At 29.4% G+C, this 10,000-nt stretch overlaps 3 non-coding genes across 3 annotated transcripts in view; all 3 read right to left on the bottom strand.

Moving 5' to 3' along the window:
• The window catches only part of LOC145846364 (small subunit ribosomal RNA), a 1,808-nt gene extending 199 nt beyond the window's left edge, over window positions 1-1,609 (bottom strand). Inside the window, exon 1 of the ribosomal RNA XR_014370750.1 lies at window positions 1-1,609. This exon is cut by the window's left edge and continues 199 nt beyond it. This is a non-coding gene — a ribosomal RNA (small subunit ribosomal RNA).
• A 3,848-nt stretch (window positions 1,610-5,457) lies between these two features.
• LOC145846362 (5S ribosomal RNA) lies at window positions 5,458-5,576 on the bottom strand. Its single transcript, XR_014370748.1, has one exon. It is a non-coding gene; the product is annotated as a 5S ribosomal RNA (ribosomal RNA).
• Window positions 5,577-8,431: 2,855 nt separating this feature from the next.
• LOC145846341 (5S ribosomal RNA) lies at window positions 8,432-8,550 on the bottom strand. The gene has a single exon (XR_014370728.1). It is a non-coding gene; the product is annotated as a 5S ribosomal RNA (ribosomal RNA).
• Window positions 8,551-10,000: the final 1,450 nt, after the last annotated feature.

Here is a 10,000-nt window from a genome sequence, read left to right as displayed (position 1 = left end):
AAGCTAATGACTCGCGCTTACTGGGAATTCCTCGTTCAAGGGAAACAATTGCAAGTCCCTATCCCTAGCACGACCGGGGTTCAACGGATTACCCGGACCTTTCGGCCTAGGGAACACACGATGATCCGGTCAGTGTAGCGCGCGTGCGGCCCCGAACATCTAAGGGCATCACAGACCTGTTATTGCTCAATCTCGTGTGGCTAAACGCCACTAGTCCCTCTAAGAAGTTGTCTCCGACCCAATGGGTCGAGCAGCTATTTAGCAAGTAAGAGTCTCGTTCGTTATCGGAATTAACCAGACAAATCGCTCCACCAACTAAGAACGGCCATGCACCACCACCCACAGAATCAAGAAAGAGCTCTCAATCTGTCAATCCTCGCTGTGTCCGGGCCGGGTGAGATTTCCCGTGTTGAGTCAAATTAAGCCGCAGGCTCCACTCCTGGTGGTGCCCTTCCGTCAATTCCTTTAAGTTTCAGCTTTGCAACCATACTTCCCCCGGAACCCAAAGACTTTGGTTTCCCGGAAGCTGCCGGACAGTTCTTAAGTTCGACACTGCCCGATCGCTAGTCGGCATCGTTTAAGGTCAGAACTAGGACGGTATCTGATCGTCTTCGAACCTCTGACTTTCGCTCTTGATTAAAGAAAACATTCTTGGCAAATGCTTTCGCAGTCGTTCGTCTTGCGCCGATCCAAGAATTTCACCTCTAACGGCACAGTACGGATGCCCCCGTCCGTTCCTATTAATCATTACCTCGTGCTCCGAAAACCAACAAAATAGAACCGAGGTCCTATTCCATTATTCCATGCAACATTATACAAGCGTAAAGCCTGCTTTGAACACTCTAATTTTTTCAAGGTAAACTTGCCGGACCACCGCAACACTCAGTTAAGAGCACCGCGAAGGCACCGACCAACAAGAACAACAAGGCCAGTGCTAGCCTTTCGACCGACCAACCTCGCCGTCCCTATATCCAACTACGAGCTTTTCAACCGCAACAACTTAAATATACACTTTTGGAGCTGGAATTACCGCGGCTGCTGGCACCAGACTTGCCCTCCAATGGATACTCGTTAAAAAGTTTAAAGTGTACTCATTCCAATTGCAGGACCTCGTACGAGGTCTGCATTGTTATTTTTCGTCACTACCTCCCCGAGCCGGGAATGGGTAATTTGCGCGCCTGCTGCCTTCCTTGGATGTGGTAGCCGTTTCTCAGGCTCCCTCTCCGGAATCGAACCCTGATTCTCCGTCACCCGTTACAACCTCGGTAGGCCGATACCGTACCGACGATAGTTGATAGGGCAGTTGCTTTAATGAGATGTCGCCAGCACTAGGCCGTGCGATCCGCAAGCTTATCCAGAGTCACCATTGTAACGACCCGAAAGCCGGTTAGTTTTGGTCTGATAAATGCGCGCCTCACGTCAGTTCGGCGCTTTACGCATGTATTAGCTCTAGAATTGCCACAGTTATCCATGTAAAAGCGTACAATCAAATGAACCATAACTGATTTAATGAGCCATTCGCAGTTTCACTGTACGTGAGCTCGTACTTACACTTGCATGGCTTAATCTTTGAGACAAGCATATGACTACTGGCAGGATCAACCAGATAACTATCCGAGGGCGTTTAAACCCGTTGCTCGACTGAGCGTTTTTACTGTATAAATACAGACCTTTTCTATCACTCGGCTTAAAAGCCTTGCGAACGTTACTGAAAGTCGGCGCCGGCCTTTTGCTGTTTAAAGCGCCAGCCCGCGTCGACTGCAGCATGCAGCTATACAACTGACTGTTCTTTCTCCCGACCAACCGTTTGCCTTCTGCCGGTTAACTCGTCAGCAGCAACACGCCATCTGTCTGCTGCAGTTACCCGCCTCGAGCCGTGCCTGCCTGCGTCGGCTACTCGTCTCGACGACTTCGCAAAGCTATAAGCCTACCGCCGCTGGACGCTTGTAGTTTTTCATACGCTGCTCCAATGCGTTTACATAGCACGTTCGCCGCCGCTGCAATAGCCGCGCCTCGGGTGCTAAACAGTAATGCTTTAAGCCCGCTTTCTCGTCAAGTCGACCGAACGCACAAACACGTCTCTCTCACTAGTGTAAAGTAATGCATACGTGTATGATGCTCAAATGTTGCTGTTGAACTTTTTTTGCCGATTTTTTCCGATTTTTTTCAATTTCTTTGTTTCTTTTCGATTATTTTAATGTTTTAAGCTTATTTATGCTACGTTTAAATGTTTTAATACTTTTTTATACTTTATTTAATATGTTTAAAAGAAATAAATAAAAAAAAATATGTATAAACTACTTTTTTTAATGTTTTAAATATATATATATTTATTATAAATAAACTTTATTTGTATTATTTTTTATTTAAGCGTACTTTTTAAATCTTTATATTTGTTTTATCGTTTTAAGCACATTGCGATAAATATAATAAACAAAAAATTGAATAAAAATAATAATAATAAAAAAAAAAAAAAAAAAAACATAAGCTTATTTTATATTTTTATTTTATTTTTATTTAAACTTACTTTTCAAACCTTAATACTCGTTTTATTTTTTTAAGCAGATTGCGATAAATATAATAAACAAACAATTAAATGAAAATAAAATAAAAAAATCAAACATAAGCTTATTTTATATGTTACATTTTATCTTTATTTAAACTTACTTTTTAAACCTTTATAGTTGTTTTATTTTTTAAGCACATCGCGATAGATATAATAAACAAACAATGAAATAAAAATAATAATAATAATAATAATAATAATAATAAAAAATCATAAGCTTATTTTGTATGTTTCATTTTATTTTATTTAAAACTTACAATTTAAACCTTTGTATTTGTTCTATTCTTTTAAGCACATCGCGATAAATATAATAAGCAAACAATTTAATAAAAGTAAAATAAAAAAATCAAACATAAGCTTATTTTATATGTTTCATTTTATCTTTATTTAAACTTACTTTTTAAACCTTTATAGTTGTTTTATTTTTTAAGCACATCGCGATAGATATAATAAACAAACAATGAAATAAAAATAATAATAATAATAATAATAATAATAAAAAATCATAAGCTTATTTTGTATGTTTCATTTTATTTTTATTTAAACTTACTTTTTTAACCTTTATAGTTGTTTTATTTTTTAAGCACATGGCGATAGATATAATAAACAAACAATAAAATAAAAATAATAATAATAATAATAATAATAATAATAAAAAATCATAAGCTTATTTTGTATGTTTCATTTTATTTTTATTTAAACTTACTTTTTTAACCTTTATAGTTGTTTTATTTTTTAAGCACATGGCGATAAATATAATAAGCAAACAATTAAATAAAAATAATAACAAATAAATAAAACAATACGGCTAAACTATAAAAAGAAAACTAAATAACTGATAAATACTTGTAAAACATTATTTGAAAAATGTATTTTGAAACACAACACGATTGATTTATAAATAATAATATATTTTTAATTTGTGTAGTTCATTTAAAGTAGTCTCCCTTTTTGCTTCTGGTTTTATTAGAGTTATATATAACAATAAATGGTGTAGTTTATTTAAAGTAGTCTCCCTTTTTGCTTCTGGTTTAATTAAAATTATATAACACATACTATAGTAAGTTAAATAAACTATAGTAACTTTATAAAACTACTTTACAAAATACATTTGTATAATTTAATAACTTTAAAATAACTATCAAGAATAAAATAGAATAGCTTTAAGTTTAGTATACAATTGGTATGTAAATTGTGTAGTTTATTGAAAGTAGTCTCCTTATTTGCTTCTGGTTTTACTTGAGTTACATAACGTTAAATAAACATACTTAATAAACGTAACCATCAATACTGTCATTTTAATAAAACTAAGTACAAATACATTGAATTAACATAGAACTTTAAAAAGCCTTCGCTAGTATCTGTTGGTAACAGTAAATAACCTATTATGACTCACAATACAGGAGTGCGAAATTTATTTTTCATTTGATTTTTCAGGTATTTATTTATTTGTGGAAATAAACTTTTTTATTACATTAGAAACTAATTGAATTTTTCCTATAACTATACCTATTATTATATTTAGTATGCTTAAAAGTAATAAAATGACACGTCGCGATTATATAATAAACAAACAATCAAACAAACAAAGAAAAAAAAAAAAAAAAAAACTATTTTTTTAAACTTATATTTCAACTATATGTCTTATTTTATTTTCATTTAAACTTACTTTAAACCTCTGTATTTGTTATATATATATTTCAACACAATACGATTAAACTATAAGACAAACAACAAAATAAAATAATCACATTAATAAATACACTAAGCAAATAGCTAGAATAAATATAAATAGTTCAATATATACAATATATTTCTTCCATTTTTAAGTTACTTGTTAAACATATTTATTTAAAAATGTTTCTTTAGAATATAAAACTAACAGTTCTACAAATAAAGAAATTAAAAAGCCAATACACATAACACTAACTTTTCATAAATTAGATATGCAAATATGAACAAAATAGTAACTAAATTCTAAAGCTTTTGTAAACTGTGAACTTATAAACTTATAATAATAATTGCATATTCACCATTCACAATAGCTTTTTATTTAGTACACAACTGGTCTGTAAATTGTGTAGTTTATTGAAAGTATAATCCCGTTTTGCTTCTGGTTTAAATAAAGTTATACAACACATACTAAAGTAAATTAAATAAAGTAATTCACTACTATCGTATTAAATAAAACCAATTTACAAAATACATTAATTTAAATTAAAGTGAACTTTGAACTTATAATAATAATTGCATATTCACTATTCAGAATTTCTTTAAATTTAGTACACAACTGGTCTGTAAATTGTGTTGGTTCTATTCAAGTACTCTCCTTGTTTGTTTTGTTTTAGTTGTATTTATTTTTAGATACTAGCACATTCAATACACATAATAAAGTAAACCAAATAAACTCTATTAATTTAAACTAAGTACAAATACATTAAGTTAATACAAAACTTTAAAAAGCTTTTGCTAGTATCTGTTGGTAACAGTAAATAACTTATTATGACTCACAATACAAAAGTGCAAAATTTATTTTCGTTTGATTTTTCAAGTAGCCACGCTTTTATTTGTTTTTGGACAAAAAGACTTTAAAGTTTTAGTATAAAAGACTAGTTGTATTAATTTTAACTCAGAAAATTGTACTCTACAAGATGGTGCCATTATTTTTTCGATATCTCAAACTGGTCAAACCACTTTTTTAGCGCTCTAATTGGTTTAAACAGCAAATAAGCAAACAGCAAATAACGTTATCTGATTGGCTAAGGTTTTTGTTTGCTAATAACTAGAATTTTCTTTTCTTTTAAGCGTTAAAGAAATGTAAATAAACGAGTAATAAGTATAAATAGGTCAGAAAGAAAAATAGTACAAAAAAGATGAATTCAAAAAGCAAAGGCCTACGGCACGTGGTATTCCCAAGCGGTCACCCATCTAAGTACTAACCACGCCCGACACTGCTTAACTTCCCAGATCGGACGAGATGGGGTGTACTCAGTGTGGTATGGTCGTAGGCGTTTGAAGGCGTTTACAAGCCTTTATAAACCCTTCGGTTTATTTAAAAAACCTATTTGCACTTGATTTACAATCAATTTGATATTTTAAAATTATTCCTTATAAAATTTTAACCTGAATTAACTTTTTTTTTGTTTTTTTAATCAACAGTTACTCCCAAACTGTACTAAAACTGTATTGTAACTGTACAAAAGTGTTTGTTTAAATAATTGTTATCTATAAATTACCTAAGACCAGGAAAAGTAGAAGTAAAGTTTATTGAATTATTAAATAAATAAAATAAAATCGTAAAATAAAATAATACAATATGTTTACAATTTGTCATTGATCTATCCATTTATGTTATTGCATTACAAATACAAACATTGCATACATTCAAGAGTATTATTCATCAATCTTTTCAATATAATAAGTTTTAAATTTATATTTATTTTTAAATAATTCCTGACATTTTAGATTACCTGAGATTTTTTTTTAATTAAATTAATTTTAGTAATTAAATACTTGACGTTCTATTTTGTTTAATTTGATAACTCAACCATGTTTATTTTTTTTACTAATTTAAAAGAACTATTAAACTAAAAGACATTACATACAGCTTCTAAAAGTTTTAAACACCTTAAAAAATATTATTATTTTAAAGATATATTAAAGAACTAAACAGATATTACTCCTAAAAAATCTTGTTAATAATATATAAAAAGTACTCAAAGTCAGACTCGGAAATATATATACTGTTGTATATCTTACTTGAAGTTCACTGTAATTGACACTGTATAACAAAATTATAAAAATCAACCTATTTATATAGCAAAATATTTCTTTATCTTTGTCGTGGCGCGGTGGGTCAGTGGTCTTATCAGCTGACTCATAAGCAGAAGGTTGTAAGATCGAATCCCGCTAGTCGTCACGAAACACCACTATCGTTCAATGTTCGGGCTTCAAATTCTTTGAGATTATACTGTACTATTTATCTATCTAACTAATCTATCTAACAAATGTTGTTCAATCTAGGTTGTGGGTACTTGGGTCGAGTAATGCCTTTGACTTACAATCTGTTGTGGATTGACAATATTCCTCTATCTATCATTAAACAAATCTATCTAATAAATGTTGTTCAATCTAGGTTGTGGGTACTTGGGTCGAGTAATGCCTTTGACCTACAATCTGTTGTTGATTGTCAACATTCCTCTATCTATCAATAATGATTATATTCAATAATAAATGTTGATTAATTCAGTTGTAAGAAAACCAGTGCGCTGGTTAGGTTGGGTAAGGCCTTCGACTTACAATCTTGGGGATTATCAACGTTCATCACAAGTACAGTAACGATCTCATTGAATTTCCAGTTGGAACATAGGATTGTAGTGGTGGCCTACTTTGTAGGTTTTTTGCCTAGTTTGTTTTTTGCCTAGTAGTGTTTGCCTAGTTTGACAAACTATAGTATATATATTGTATAACTTTACTTGTATTATTTTTTATTTAAATTACTACTTATTATTAAAGAATTAAATTTTTTTAGAAAAAAAAACTATGTATTTTAACTAATGCTTATATTATATGTTTTGTTTTATTTTTATTCAAACTTACTTTAAACCTCTGTATTTTTTATACAATACGATTAAACTATATAACAGAAAAATAATTAAATAATCAAACTATTGAATAAGCAGTTAATTAGTGTGTTTTTTTATGCTTCTTTCATTTTTAACTTACTTGTTAACCATATTTCTTTTATTAAAGTATAAAACTAACAGTTACTAAAATAAAATAATCATAAAGTCAATACACAAAACACTAACTTTTTATAATTTAAATATGCAAACATGAATATAGTTATGAATCTATTATTTATTCAAATAGAATTATTCAAAGCTTATAATTATAAAGCTTTTGTATAATGTTTCAATTACAGTGAACTTTAAGTAAGATAAGTTTTTTTTTTTGTAATAACTACAAAATTGGTATTTTAGTTTATTATTAGTAACTAAATACTTATATTTATTATATTTAAAAAAAAACATCTATACTAACTCTAATTTCAAAGCATATTAAATACAAATTTTACCAACTAAATATTTATTTTTATTTTAATTATTATAACTTTCAAACATAAGCTTGTATACCTTATATACCTATATACCTCATATAGTAGGCTTGACATAACATAACATTATTTAATTCTTTTTGTTTGAAATAAACTCATTTAGTTATTAGTAAATTACAACATAAATGTTTATAACAATATAACTAAGATTTAGCTTTTGAGTTAGTAAACTTTGATAGTTTTCTTTTAATAGTTTAATAATCTTTATTTAAGTTCAAGCAAAATTGCTATATATTTAATACACATACAAAAGTAAACTAAGTAAACGTAATTCAATAGTTTCTATTAAGTAAAAGTAATTACAAATACATTAAGTTAATACAAAACTTTAAAAAGCTTTTGCTAGTATCTGTTGGTAACAGTAAATAACTTATTATGACTCACAATACAAAAGTGCAAAATTTATTTTCGTTTGATTTTTCAAGTAGCCACGCTTTTATTTGTTTTTGGACAAAAAAACTTTTAAGTTTTAGTATAAAAGACTAATTGTATTAATTTTAACTCAGAAAATTGTACTCTACAAGATGGTGCCATTATTTTTTCGATATCTCAAACTGGTCAAACCACTTTTTTAGCGCTCTAATTGGTTTAAACAGCAAATAACGTTATCTGATTGGCTTACGTTTTTATTTGCTAATAACTAGAATTTACTTTTCTTTTAAGCGTTAAAGAAATGTAAATAAACGAGTAATAAGTATAAATAGGTCAGAAAGAAAAATAGTACAAAAAAGATGAATTCAAAAAGCAAAAGCCTACGGCACGTGGTATTCCCAAGCGGTCACCCATCTAAGTACTAACCACGCCCGACACTGCTTAACTTCCCAGATCGGACGAGATGGGGTGTGCTCAGTGTGGTATGGTCGTAGGCGTTTGAAAGCGTTTACAAGCCTTTATAAACCCTTCGGTTTGTTTAAAAAACCTATTTGCACTTGATTTACAATCAATTTGATATTTTAAAATTAATCCTTATAAAATTTTAACTTGATGTAAGTATTTTTTTTATTAAAACCTTTTTTTTTGGTGTTTTAATTACAATTACTCCCTGTAACTTTATTTAAGACTTTGTTTAAAAGATTGTTAACTATATTCTATATTAAATACTATGATTAGAAGTAAAGTTTATTAAGTGATTAAACTAAATAAAAAACAATGTTAAAATAAACATGTTGTGTTTAGTTTGTTTTACTATTTCTCATTGTTCTATTTATAGATGGTTTTGTTTTACTTCAAGAATATTTATAGTTAGTTTCTAAAGAATATCTCATACTACATCAGATTTTACGATTAACTTAATTTTAGGTAATAAAATATTTGACGTTTAATTTAATAACTCATCTATGTTTATGTTATAAAATAATAGTATCTAATACACATACATTATAATATAATAATATGTATAACTAGTTGTTTTACTTTAAAATGAATAATTAAGTGGAAGAATTAAAAGAACTCACATTTTTGAAGAGAGCGTGGAAAACCAGAATAGTCTTTTAAAACATTTATTAAATTATCGATAAATATAGAATACAATAGAATTAAACATATAAACGTAACTGTGGTTGCTTAGAAACTGAACAAGAAAATTTTTAATAAAAATATAAAATAGTTATTATATAGAATTAAAATAAAATAAAAGTAATATAAATTATATTTTTAAACTAAATAACAATTCACGAGCAATATTAGCGCATATCAGAGTATGAGTTTATAATAAAGGAATTGCTTCCTTGATGTTGATACTTACCTTATTCAAATAGAATACATTTTCAGCAATCAGGCTTGTGTTTATCTTAGCGCGCGTAACACAACGTTTGTGGGTTTTGGCACACTTTTGTCGATAGTGGGCGCCCCGCCTTTTAAGTACAGAAATTTCGGGAATTTTCGATTTTCGGAATTCTGACTCGACAGATCGTTTTTGTTTGGTCCAGAGACCCCGTAAAAAATTTTTCAGCCCATTTGAAGCATGATGAAAAAATGTTATTTCGACCCCCTTTTTTTAGGGGTTACGGGGACATCAACCCATTTTTTGGGAATAAAAAACTCCTAGAAAAGGACCACTTTTCTTCTTTTTTCGAATTTCGACTTTTTATTTTTTTGGAAAATTTTTCTATTTTCTTTGTTTGTTCTATTATAATGTCGAAAATATTTTTTTTGAGCTTCGCAACGCATAAGGACTAACGTAAGGTAAGTTTTAAAAGATTTTTTTTTTCGATAATTTTTTCTATATTTTTTGTTTGGTCCATTACAAAGTCGAAAATATTTTTTTACGGCTTCTAAACGCGTGTAGATTAACCGTAGGTAGGTTATTTCGAAATTTA

Source organism: Thalia democratica, unplaced genomic scaffold (assembly GCF_965202585.1).
Source record: "Thalia democratica unplaced genomic scaffold, ktThaDemo2.hap1.1 HAP1_SCAFFOLD_419, whole genome shotgun sequence".
In the NCBI taxonomy this organism is placed as follows: domain Eukaryota; kingdom Metazoa; phylum Chordata; class Thaliacea; order Salpida; family Salpidae; genus Thalia; species Thalia democratica.
Note: the sequence above shows the minus strand (reverse complement) of the source record. Positions and strands in the feature narration are given on the sequence as shown.